The 13,887-nt window shown below is 40.5% G+C and overlaps 1 long non-coding RNA gene across 1 annotated transcript in view; it reads right to left on the bottom strand.

Moving 5' to 3' along the window:
• LOC115896532 overlaps positions 1–7,998 on the bottom strand; it is a 47,701-nt gene extending 39,703 nt beyond the window's left edge. Inside the window, exon 1 of the long non-coding RNA XR_004056440.1 lies at positions 7,773–7,998. This is a non-coding gene — a long non-coding RNA (uncharacterized LOC115896532). The remainder of the gene's footprint in view (positions 1–7,772) is intronic.
• Between the last annotated feature and the right edge of the window lie 5,889 nt (positions 7,999–13,887).

Below are 13,887 nucleotides of genomic sequence, written 5' to 3'. Positions count from 1 at the left end.
AACTCAAACACTGGATACAGTGCCTGAAGCATAGAAAGTGTTCAAAAAGACAGAGAAGATTATATAAATAATAAACTAACAAACTGCTTTCCTGAGGCCTAGGAGGTTTGAATTAAAGACTGTCAATTGCACGACACTTAGCATTGAGCCTGAGAAAGGCTTTTGTAAAAATGTCAGATGTTATTAGCAGCCAGTTTTATAGATGAGGAAATTGAGGCTTCAGAAAGCAGTGGCTTGTATGAGTTCAGGTAACTGGTTTGTTAAAAGGTTGGGATAAAAATCCAGGACTTTTGACTCTAAATCCTGTCTTGTCATCATAGCACACAGCAAGCCATTTAAAAAATTATGTCAATTATATCTTCTAAAGCAAAAGTATGCAAGGTATAAATGTTAGAAGAATAGAAAGAAAAAAAAATCTCTAAATGTGCATGTTCCCTAATGTGGAATATCCCTTAATGGTGAGATGTTCCAGGTTGTATCAGCATGGCCTGCACTGCACTGTGGACCTGCCTGTCAGAAAGAAATCTTCTTCCCCAAGAAATCCTGTACCTGTAGCAACAGGTGCCATTTGAAGAGGGTGCCACTGCCTTCACAATCCCTTTCTAGGCATTATTTCGTTTATTTTTGCCCTGATACGGCAACCCAAGAGTCACTCATTTTTATTATTTTTTTTTTCTTAAAAAATCACTTCCATGGAAATACAGAAGTGTTTTTTTTTGTTTGTTTGTTTGGGTTTGTTTGTTTTAACATACAGTCCTGAAGGGAAATACTCAGAAAGTTGCAGTGCCTAGAAAGCTACTTCAGACACAGGTTCTTAACAAAGTTCACACTAAGAAGGGCTGACCCATCAAGGCTGAGGTCAGATGTTGTAGTGTGTTTATACCTGATAAGGCATGAACTGCCTTCTACAACCGCTGCATTTTTCCTCATTGCTGTATCAGTGTACTCGTCTTCTTGTATTCATTTATTTACATACCCACTCTTACTTGAGAGCAGGGTCAGTGTCCTTCTACTCTGTGCCAGGCAGGGCCTAGCACTGATGATATTGCAAGCCTAAATGCATTGGAAGAGAAAGAGTGTTCCCACGTATTCTGGATCCTACTGTTTGGGACGTCATACAGATTTTACCAAATGATATTTTACTTCCCATCGTCTTTATTACTCAAAAGTTGTGTCCTGAGTCCCTGGCCCTTGGAGATCTGGATCAAATTAACTCAACCCTGCTCTCCCAAATCCACCACTGGCAGGAGCCCATGAGTCCAACGAGTCTCCACTTTCTCATGAGGTCCTCCTCCTATGCTTGTCCCACACTACGTGCTGTACCATGAGGACCATACAACAGAACACCTGCCCCCTTTCTGAGTTCCACGGAAAAGAAAATATGAACAGAAGAGTCTTTAATGGATGATTCTGGAGCAGAAATGGAGTCTCATGACACAGCAAGGCAAGGAACTTCATGTGGAAGAGCAGCCTCACCATGCCTCTCCCACAGCCTCAGCCACCCCCATGACTGCGTGCTTCACTTGCCAGTACCCGCACCTGGTCCTCTCTGTCCACTTGGCTCCATGCTCTGTCTCCCTCCTCCTTGCATTTCTTCTCTTCTTGTGTATCTTCTCCCTTTATCCTCAAAGCAAAATGTGAATTTCTCTCATATCCAGTGCAAACCAGTTTTACATTATACTTTGAAGTTTTGTGGCCAAGAAACACCCAAGCCCTTGGAGTCCCATTTCTAAGCAACAGCTATTAAGATAATAAAACTTTGTTTCATCTCATTATGTAAGGATCCCATAAAGTTTATAAATATTGCCAGCTAGAAAGTCTTTTCAACTCTGCTTTCTATCAAGAGGAAAGTGAATGTTTTCGTATTCTGGGACAAAATCAAAACAGAAGCTAATTTTCAACTCATCAGCCTGGTTCTCATGCATCATGTGAGTATCAGTGCCAACCTGCCCAAGCTGTAAACTCCGGAATCAGAATGTCCCTCAGACACATTCTCCCAGGGCTGCAGAATTTCCTTTTTACCTTCACTCTTGCCTCTCATTTTTCCTTCTCTCATGAAAAACCAGTCACTGATGAAATAAGCAAAACGGGCAAAGTGGCCCGCCCCTCCAACTCTGTGAGTCCCGTCAGCCTCAAGCCCCTCCTTTTCTTGCCCTCCAGGCAGAAGTGCAGAGCTGCTGCTGCCAGCAGGCCAGAGCGCAAAAGGGCAAGGTTCTCAGCTTTAGAGCTGGGGAAGGACGGCGTGGGGAAGCTGGGGAAGGTCGGTGTGGGGAGAGGAAGAAGTATCTACTAACTACAAGACCCACTGACAACTGCCTGGCTCACAGCCTTTGAGGCCTGAATTTGAGGAAACAATTTTGCTTTGGATCTGTCAAGAAAGTGCATTAAGCACTTAGATCATTTACAATCCTAATAGACTTTCCCCCTCGCATTAATTGCAGGGAATTCATATGCATATGTATTCCTTTGACTGGCAGCCTGGGCAAGTCTCTTTCTCCAGGGCTCTGGGTTCCACGTAACCAATTTGCAGGGAAACTTTACAGAATCCTATTTAGTTTTAATGCTGGGATGCCTGGATGACACCACTGGTTGTCTTCCTTAAAAGGCTTTAACTTACTTGTTCCCTCTTTTCCTTTAACCCCATGGCTCCCCAAACCAATAAAAACATCTAAAGGTAAATAAGTCCATGAGGTAGCTCATAACTGAAAACACCTATGTTATACTGGAACCAATAAAACAGGCCATGGTCGGTAAAACTTCCCCACTGCTCTTCTACCTCCACTCCCAAAACCAAAAAATAGCCAGCTCTGTTTTTAAGAGTGTCTGTTTTTCTTGTTAAAAATAGATGTTTCTAAACTTAGTGTTTGTTAAAATTAAAAAATCTAAAAGCTTATTTGCAAACCAGCAAAGAACCTAATGCCAAGAAATTGCATTTAGATTGATCTGGAGGGGACAAGAACAAATGGGCTCCGCATTAAAGTGCTTCCCACAGCTGTCGTTTCTACTTGATTACATTAACCTCAAAATGATACGAATGTGTTAGTGTCCTCGAATATAGGCTAATTTAATCAGAGTCTATTTTCAGTGGTTTGGGGGATGGGGCATTGTTGTGGGGAAGGAATAAAACTTTGTCTCTACCAACGCTCATAGTAAGTGACCCTTAGTCACTTAGTGATTTTAGCTAAAGCAACTTGGTCAGCGGCTTGTCCCCCATGTCCCTATTTTAGTGCTATTCCTACAATTTCCACCTCGTTATAGATGCTGCTGGCATTAGAGTGGCCCACTATCATTAAGAGAAATGGCCTGGGTTCTTAAAGCTAAAATGCAAATACTTTGAATCAATTGAGTGTTTTCGACTGTGAAGAGGGATGATCACTTGCTTCCCCCTCCTAAGAATCTAGACTTTGTTGGTTTCTCTGAAGTCATTGTCAAATATGGGAAGAAGTGGGATGAGTTTGGTAGGGCATATACCAAAACTCTCCTTGCAGAGTGATTTCTAGGAAATGTCCTGAAGCTTGTCCAGATTGTCAGAAAGAACAAAGACTTCCTGTCCCTTAGATAAGGTTCTTAAAATTAGAGGATGTCTGAAGAAGAAACATCTGTACCCCAATAAGGTACAGAGGCTCAACTCAATGAAGACCCGAGTGTCACAGGCTGAGTCTCCTGAATAACAGACTTGAACACAGGAAGTTTACACAGGAGTGCTTTGGGGATTGAACACGTGTAAGAGAAGAGAAGAAAGTAGGACTGGGCACAGTTGAACAGTGATGCTGGATATCTCAATGGAAGACACGGTCAACCCTGCAGGGAGTTCTGAAGGTGAAATCATCTTTAGAGGTGCCCCACATGGAGAAGAGGAGAGAAAGGGGATATGATGTCCCCATGTTCATTAGTCACTGGATATGAGCCACCCAAGAAGGAACCCAGGAAGTGTTTAAAGGCATTTTGTTTGTTTTTACAAAAGTTGGGTGGTGCTGTTGGACTCTTTGTAGTTTCTCATTCCTTGGAAACATGTTTATTTCTTTAAACATAATACACTGGCCGGGCACGGTGGCTCAAGCCTGTAATCCCAGCACTTTGGGAGGCCAAGACGGGCGGATCACTGAGTCAGGAGATCGAGACTATCCTAGCTAACACGGTGAAACCCCGTCTCTACTAAAAAATACAAAAAACTAGCCTGGCGAGGTGGCAGGCACCTATAGCCCCAGCTACTTGGGAGGCTGAGGCAGGAGAATGGCGTGACCCCGGGAGGCGGAGCTTGCAGTGAGCTGAGATTCGGCCACTGCACTCCAGCTTGGGGGACAGAGCGAGACTCCATCTAAAAAAAAAAAAAAAAAAAAAATACACATTTTGTAGTCTGTATCTTATAATTCTAATATTTTAGGTCTTTATGATCTGGTTCTATTGTCTATTTTTTTCTGCTGGTTCTCATTTATGTTGTCATGTTTGTGCAACTGGTCATATTTGCCTGTAGACCGGTTGTTGTATTTGAAAAATAATTTGAGAGTGATTGAACTCATGACAGAATTTTTCTCTGGAGACCATTCTTATTTGCTCCTGGAGCGTTACCAGTAAGGGATCTGCTTAGTCTAAGTTCAAGGATTGAGGCTCCTTGGACCATCCAGTTGATGCAAACCTGGACGGCAAATCCAAGCAAAAGTTGGTTTCCTTTAGGCTTTCCATTTCCCTGAGGGCATAGACCTTGGACCCAGTTTAATATCTATGAAGAGAATGGCCTCCTCACCATGGGTGGACCCAAGCTTTCACTTTTTCCTACTTGCTTTGTTAGGCCACCAAGACAGCACCTCAGTTTTGCATGTTTCTTCAGGTTTGGAAAATGCTATTGGGGTCAAAGTAGCTTTGTGTACTCAACTTACCTTCCTGGGATTTTGTCTTCTATACTTTTGTAGATTAAATCTTCACTATCTTATTAACTCTTGGATTTTTTAAGAAAAAAATAAGTAAGAAAATTATTTCTCCCAGCTTTTTAAAAACTGTCCTTATTGGGAAGGAAGAAACCTCTAGTGTTTCTTGTTTATAGTCAAACCCTGTAGTATTTTCTATGAGAATTCAAGGTAGGTGGGGAGGCATTTTATTAAATACCTTAAGTTTGCAAGCTTCTTTTGCTTGTTGAAGTTGAGGTCAGGTAAGTCATATATTAGCTGTGCATTTTTCTAAGAATTTAGAAATAAAATTTAAGACCCATACTAAGCATGGATCTGATTTTCTACTTAGAATGTAACAACATAAACATAAAATTTTATATCAAACTATCAAAATTTCTCCCAATCCGATAGGATATGATACCTAAACTTTTAAAATAAAGCTGTAGCAATATCTATATCATCAATGGTATTTTTAAGTTCTTCATAGTTTACCAGTTTTGATACCTTCTTGAGGATAAGAAAGTTCACTATTTTTTCAATATAGTAGAGACATCATTTTCAGTGACAGGAAGAAAATTCAGGCCCTCCTTATAATTAGAGAGTCAGCACATAGTAATTACATGAGAAAAACCTCTCAGACATAACAATGTAATTGTAACCATCCAGTGTAGGATAATTTTCCTTACCTAAAAAGTGCCAAACACAATTAACGTTGACTAAGTTTCAAAAGAATTATGAACTTTCATCTCTCAGATTCAAGATTAGTCCAGCCTAGAGAGACGAGTTCTCTATTTCGGGAACTAGTCACCCACAAATGGACCCTCATGACATAAATGAAAGCCGAAACTCTTTTAAGTGCCAGATTTATTTCCGTGAGGTCGATTTAAACCAAAAAGATTTCATTCTCTCAGAAAAATTATTCCTTCTTCCTTGCAATGCTGTGGTTTATAATACAGTTATTATTAGCTTTGACCACAATTATGCCACTCTGACAGCTCCCACCTGCCTGGACCAAGAGTGACCTCTTATCCCTGGAATGCTGATTACTCTTATTCTTCATGCTACTGGGCTGGCACTCAGCATTGCACAATGACGCTTAGCCTTTTATGGGCATGGCTATTTCCTGAAGGAGACCGAACTCTTGGAGGACAAGGACCCTGCCTTGCTATATCTTATTATAGATCCCTGAAGTGCCCAGTACTGGCCCCTTTTACAGAAGATGCTCAATATTTGTTTATGATGGCAATGATGATTCATGTTTGACTTGGGTGACAAATTAATTTTATTCATTCTGTTTCCTCAACCCCTAGCACATTGCCTGGCCCAAAGTAAGTACTCAAGAAAAGCATACTGAATACATGAACAAATGAATTAATGAATCATTAGAATTTTAAAAACTAGTTAGAAACACACACACATACAGAATGGAGAACATTGTGACCAGATTATTTCTTAGCCTTTGTTTTTAAAAACACAAAAATAATCCCGCTTTCTTTTCTTTTAGTTGACCACAAGTAGATAGGCTGTGACTTAATTGTTTTAGCCAAGTGCTATTAAATACCACACTCCTTTTTCTTGACTGAGGAATACAGAATATAAATGTAGAGTGCCCTCCTGTCTCCCCAATGTCATTGCCTTGTTCTGTGAACAAACGCAGAGGTCCAATGTTTGTGGCAGGCAGTCTTCTACTCACTTCAGAAGAAGAATATGACGATGTGACCCATCCCCGGAGATGGTGAGCACACAGGACATTGGAAAACTCCCTTTGACCATAACAAGAGGAAGATGTCGAAATGATGTAAAGAAACAAGTTTAAACTTCAGCTAAAAGTTAAATGACCAGCACTGATTTCACATTGAATCATTCCTTTGCTAGAGTATTACTTTCCTGATTAGACATATTATGCTCTAAGAGTCCTTCCAGCTCAAAGATTCAATGCAGTATAGTAGGAAACAATAGATTTTAAAATTTGAAGACCTGAGTGTCAAATTCTAGTTTCACCTTTTACAAGTTGTGTGACTTTGAGTAAGTCACATAATCTGACCCTTCAATTACTCCTGTGTGGACTGGGATGCACCATTCCTGCATGATTTCTCACAGGATAACCCTGAGTCTCATTGAGGACATGCATATGAAAATGCTTACCACTAGTCAGATGTTAGACATTAATTGATAGTTAAGGAAACAGGGGCCCTGAGAAGATAAATATCTTCCCAAGAGACTTTAGAGATCCTCTGGCTGAGCACTTCCTGAAGCATTTCCTTGCCAACAGTGTTAGTTTCACAGAACACTCATTTCACAAGTGGCAATAGCCATGACATAACATAATTATTTCAAACAAGTATGGGAAATTCTGTGCTGAACAAAAATAAGCACATTCTTTAACTGCAGGACTTATCAGAGCCATTAACATGGTCATGTCCTTTGTGACTGTCTAAGCATTTCCTCCTTTTAATAGGCCATCACAAGATTAGGATTCCATGGAGCACAACATGGGAAATGCTGACCTAGTTTATTGCCTAGGCTTGATTTTATAGTCTGCTAATTCAGTGCTACTGCAAGTACCCAAACACCAGGTTGCAGGTTGATAAATATTTGTTCCTCATCTATGATAAGAAAAAAAGCTTATGAAATTGTAAATCCACAAGTCACCAAAAAAAGTCTTGCTACCACCACCACCACCACCACCACCACCACCAACAACAACAACAACAACAAACGTCTGTCAGTGGAACATAGTGAACTTATTCTGGTGCAAGCTCCACTGCTGTGCATACCAGCAGTGGTCCCCAGGCTACGCTTTGAGTAACATTTCTCTAATTAATTGGATAAAGGTGCAGCTTTAGTGAAAAAGCAGAATCTAAAGAAAGGAAATCTTTTTCATACCTTGTGCTTGGCAGCACATGTGAAGTCTGGAAGTTGTCTGATTCAGAAAGCCCCAGGCTCCCAGTGGTCAGAGGGTTGGCCATCAGGCAAATTGGATTGCTGGTTGGCAGCATCCACCCCAGCCTTCCTAACTTCAGTTGCTAGTGCACTAACTGGATGCAACCCTTAGTCATGACACTGAAGAGATGATCATCCCAACAGGATACAAAGCCAAGCCCTGCCAGGCTCCTTTCCAGACAAAAGCTGATCTAACTGAGGTGTATAAAGGGTAGGCAAATTAACTTCCCATTAGCTCTTCAAAAATACTGTGGAAACGCTCACTAAATAATAATCCCCAAGTCAGGGTTTCCATGAGAAACAAGTGAAGCAGTCGAATGAGGGAAACTGAAGAGTTTCAAAAAGGGCTAATTTGCAAAGTTGTACTGGGTTAAAAGAAACCAGCGAGGAATAGTGATTGCTAAGCATTGAGTGCTGTTACAACCCTTAGAGGGAAGGTCACTGGACCTGAAAGGTATGAAAGAGAGCCACCTGCTTGACAGGTGCTTGGCCTTAGATGGTGGAACACGGACTCAGACTCACAGCCCTGCAGGGAGAGCAGGCAATGCCCCAACCTCACTTTTCCCCCTCCATGCAGTCTCTGCCTGTGTATCTCATTGGCCCTCTAACCAGAAGCCAGGGGACAAAGGAGCTTGTCGCTATGGTCCGTAAATGTCTATCAGCAGAGCAGAGTGGACAGAGGATCTGGAAAGGTAAATGAAAATCACTCATCACAGCTCACCCTGCCTGCTCCTCTGTGGCTCTCAACTTTGTGAGAAGCACATGAAGGGTGCAGGTCCGTGTGGAGAAGTGGAGAGCAGATCTGGAAGGAAAACTGAAATCCATCTAGCACACTGTCATTCTCTTCTGAGCTCAAAAACAAATTGTGTTACACTTGCGAAGCCTTTTGGTTTCTGTTGGCCTCTCTTGTCAAGATTTTTGTCAATCCAATCATTTTTCTCCCTTTCAATGCTTTCATGGGAGTACCGACACGCCTTTGTGCTGATCACAGTTTTTCAGAATCCAATTCTCAAGATAAAATTAGGGTGGGTATGTTTGTGCACTAAAAACTCTGCTAATAAACACTAATATTTCAAGTATCGGTCTTACTTATTTAATTTTTCTCTCATTTTTAGAGATAAGGTTGATTTGATGTTATTTTCATGTACTCAGACTCCCCATTAAACACATTTTCCTGGTATAAATCTGTTACTCTCTGCCTAGCTACTCCTTACAGGCTTTTTGCCTTTAGGGTTCTCAAGATGTTATTACTGTTACAGACACATGGATTAAGTGTTTACATTAAGCATCTGTCTGTAGGAGTGAGCTGTGGATTCAGGCTGTACAAGCTGTGAAACGCCTGGATGCTGAGTGGAGGAGATGGCTAAGTAATTGCACTTTGTGCATACCCATTACAGCACTTAGAGTGGGCATAATGCTTGGTTGGGTGTCTGACCAGAAGCCTAGGAGAGAAGAAACTCTTTGGAAATAAATACTCTGTATTATCTTTCTTTGTATTACTTTCATTCTCTCCAATGGTTACCAAATAGATTTGTATTGACTAACACAGTGACAGAAAGCCTACATCCGGATGAATAGTTCTCTTTTAACAGGATCACTTTTGGAGGCAATGTAGTGGTTTCAACAACTGCTGAAAGATCTTTGTCCGCATCTGCTTCCACTGGGCAGTCTCAGTCTTGGTAGCAGGAAATATTTGTTTTGTGAGCAGATTGATCGATTGATTGATTGATTGATTTGATTTGATTGATTTTTTGAGACAGAGTCTCTCTATGTTCCCCAGGCTGGAGTACAGTGGCTATTCATAGGCACTATCACAGCACACTGCAGTCTCAAACTCTTGGGCTTGAGCAATCCTCCCAACTCAGCTCCTGACTACAGGCACATGACACTACAGGCACATGCCACCTGCCTTATTTTTACATTTATTTTGTTATTTTACTTTATGGCTACCAAGTCTGGCAGTTATGCATCTGACAACAGTTTGAGTTAAAAAAAATTATAGCATGGTTGGATCGGTGTTGCTGTGTGGCTGGGATACCATTTCAGGCTCAGTTACAGAAGACAGACTCTATTCTAGCTAGTTTGAGCAAGAAATTATTTATTACAGGGTGTAAAATGGAGGTTTGAGAACAAATTTCAGGTTGTGTTTCCAATAGTGACTCCCAAAACTGTACCCCAAGATCAGGCCTCCAAGAAGTTGTCTTCCTTTCTTAAGATCGGGAAAATGCTGGCTCCCAAACCATATCATCATTGTCACCACTGCAGCCATTGAGAGGAGCCTCTCTGGTCAGGAGATGTCCCTACTGCTGCCAAGTACCAGGAGTATGTCACATTTAGTATAATCAACATCAGTAAAACAGATGCTCCACGTCTTGCCTTTCAACAACAACAACAACAACAACAACAAACGTTTTTGCCTATTTGCAGGCAAAAAAGCCAAATACTTGATTTTTAATTACAGTTCACAATCCCTTGTTTGATATCCTTGCGGGCCACATGTGTTTTGGAATTCAGAGCCGCAAAATTTTCTAGAGGAAAATGAGTACTCACCCAAAGTAGGACAGGAAAAGGAAGACTATGAATGAACTCACAGCAAGGTCAACTTTTGATGTCAGATGAATTTGTGCAAATTTATGAAAGTAAATCAGTGCTTAGAGTTTTGGAATTTTTTGAATTGTGGAGAAGGGATTTGGGACTTGAAGTCCATGGGGGACTCTGAGTGAATCGCCTATTAGGGAGGTGATATAATGAAATTAAATATCCCCATGTAGACTCCATCCCCTTGTGGAGTTCACACTCGTTCTATTCCCAATATTTCCTAAAGCGTCACCTCCTGTTTTCTTCTCTACCAGTTTACCAGTGTTACAACTCGGGGGAAAAAAGTGTGAATTTGAGATGTACCAGATGTTATGCCAGAGACAACCCTCAGATCACTTGGGACATGCTTCTTGTTGCCTCCTCTTTGATCTTGGCAGCAGAGGGCCTTGCCAGTCTCTGTCTTCACAGTCCCTAGTCTCTTGGTAAGTGCTACTCTTCATACTTTCAAACGAGCTCTAAGAAATAGATGGAAAGCTGATAATATTTGGCAGTTGTTCTCCTCCATGAACAATTGAGATAACTTAAAAATGTTCTGCAGCAATGTAGATCTTCTACTTTTTGCCCCATCCTTACTAAAAATAAAACGCTTCTTGACTCCAAAAGATTGGTAAACATTTGCTGAACAGAAGAGTAGCAGATTCATTTCCTTAAAACTCTGCTGTGGTCATGTCATATTTCTGCTCTACTTTCCAAAGTTCTTGCAAACTTTCTAACCTGCAAAGCTTTCACTAGCCCTCCATGCACACCGAACAACGTCTTTCAGGACCTTTATGCTCTTCCTTCTGGCCTCTTCTCTAGTGTCCTGGAGATGTGCAATGTGATTGCCCTGATTCTGCTAATCCTCTGTCTTTTCTTCCCTCTTTCCCTTGCTTCCTTTCTTCCACAGCTATTTAGTAAGCATCTTGTATGTGTCAGGCGATGGATGTACAGTGGTAAATAGAACAGATACAGTCCCTGCTTTCATGGAGCTTTCGTTGATCTCCTACCCATCTCCCCTCACCACTTCAATATGTCTGTCCAACTTACAGTGCTTGCATTTTTTTTTTTTTTTTTTTTTGCCTGGGGGTTTTCTCTGGGCCACAGAGCTTACTTTGTCACACATATGGCAGGCTGTTTAAAGTGTTAGAGAATTAACAACCCCCTTAGCATCCTTTAGCCAGTAACTGGAACACATAACTACCCCAGCCCCCTCACCCCCTTGGGGAGGTATAGCCAGGAGGAGCAGGTTGTGTGCACTGAATCCCTGAATTCCACAGCTGGAATTCCGCAGCTGGTTGTGTGCACTGGATCCCTGAATTCCGCAGCTCTAGCTATAATGGCAACTTGCTTAATAAAGAACGCTTTATCAGTTCTCTTTCCTTCTCTGTCTCCTTTCCCCATTCCTTTACCAAAGTTTCCTGGAATCAACTGCAAAATAAATTACTTGCACTTGAGTTTTATCTGGTCTGGCTTGGGGGGGAACCCAAAGTTATTTTTCCAATAACTTTACACTGTGTTATGTTTACATAAGAGGCAGCACAGGATGGTAGGAACACACAAATTTTGCATAGGCAGACCAGGGTTTGAATCCTGGTCCTGCCACAGACTAATAGGTGATTCTGGGTAGATTTACAGAAGGGGAAGCTTGGTCTTTAGCACCATATGAGGCTGATATTGATAACGACACATAGTTGGTATTCCAGCTGAATTTTGTCTTTCCAAATATCTGTATCTTGACTCAGTCCATTCTTAATGGCTGAAATCTCCCACCGTTTTTGCCTATGGGAAACTTGCGTTTGCCTCTAAGTCTGCCTCAGCCATGATGTCTTCTGTAAGTAATGCGGCAATTTTAAGTCTTACTTTTGATACTTACCTTCATATTTCTGAGTAACATGCTTATATTGCTAGTTCATTCTCCATAATGGCTAAAACTAAAGAATCAAGACTTAACTTTTCTTCATAGCGTCAACCCCCTCCTACAAGCCCAGTTCTCATCCCCTTATTCTCTCGATACAGTATATTTATATGATAATGTAGAATGTATCAATAATCAGTGTTTATATAATTAGGACTATGTAAACACTGCTCACCATGGAACCATGCTCTCTCTCTCTCCAGATAGATAGATAGATAGATAGATAGATAGATAGATAGATAGATAGATAGATGCTCTTACTTTTTCTGTCTTATACATTTTCTGTTTTCCTAAAAGTTAGTAATTAGTTGTCTTATTTTATAATTTGCTTAGTTTTCAATGTACTTATCATTAATTAGAACCAATATGTAAATAGATATCACCAAAAAGTGCTTCTGGAGCTCTTCACAAACCTCAGCTCCAAATACTCCCATAATGTTTAAATGTTCTCTTTATATTTTCAAATATATCAAATATTCTATCAATTTCAACTTCTCAAAGACATCTTTTCCAGATGGAATTGTTCTGACATTTTCTATTCCAGACTGGTTGCTCTCTACCTTAGTACACAATTGTCATCTTTAGAATCTCTCTTCATTATAATTCCATGTGTCCCTTTTACTTCTCTCTTTTTAAGACCTTGCATGTTTGAAAATATTTGTATGCTGCTCTCATATTAAATTGAAAGTTTGGCTGGGTAAGAGAGCTCTCACAATTTTAAAGGCAAACTCTCTATTGTCCTTTAACTTCCACTGAGGATGTTTAGAGATTCAAAGCAATGCTAATTGTTGGGCCTTATACAGGAACTGTTACGTCTCTCTGGAAACTGACAAGATGTTGTTTTTTTCCCAGTGATCTGAAATTTAATGATGACATGCCTTGGTGTGGATCTACTTTTATCCATTGGGCTTTGCATCAGTGGGACTCTCAACTTCAAAACTCATGTTTCAAATTTACTTAAGTTATTCTTTTTGTTAATTTCTTTCCCTCAATTTTATACTCATTCTGGAACTCCTATTATTTAGATATTAGATCTCCTGGATGGATCCTTTAATTTTCTTTTCTTTTTTTCCTGTTTTCCTCAATTTTATTTTCCAATTTTTCGAATGCATTTTACATTCTTGCCGTCACAGTTTTAACTCCCCAAATTTCTTTCTTAGTCCATGATTATTCTGTTTCTGTGGCATCCTATTCTCCTTTCATGGATATAATAATTTTAAAAAATCTCTCTAGGATCAAGTTAATTAAAAAAAAAATTTATCTACCTTTACAGTTTCTGTTTTCTCCAAGCTGCTTTTGTCTTTTCCTGTATGTTTTTGTGTGTTTGTTTGTTTGTTTGCTTTGTCAAGAATTATGAAGAGTCTGAGACTTTTAGCCCACTTTCAGTCTAACAAGTTAGCCTACTACAGTTGCTTGGATGCTTTAAGAAGGCATTAGACTTCTCGGTCAGAGACAGGACTATGTTATTCACAGCAATGGCCACAGCCAGAGTTTCAGCATTTGTATCAGTTTCCTGAGCATCACTTCCCACAGGGCAACACAAAGAAGCCTGGGTAATGCCTGTAT

Source organism: Rhinopithecus roxellana, chromosome 3 (assembly GCF_007565055.1).
Source record: "Rhinopithecus roxellana isolate Shanxi Qingling chromosome 3, ASM756505v1, whole genome shotgun sequence".
Taxonomy (NCBI): Eukaryota; Metazoa; Chordata; class Mammalia; order Primates; family Cercopithecidae; genus Rhinopithecus; species Rhinopithecus roxellana.
The sequence above is the reverse complement of the archived record's forward strand: the minus strand, read 5'-3'. Positions and strand labels throughout refer to the sequence as shown.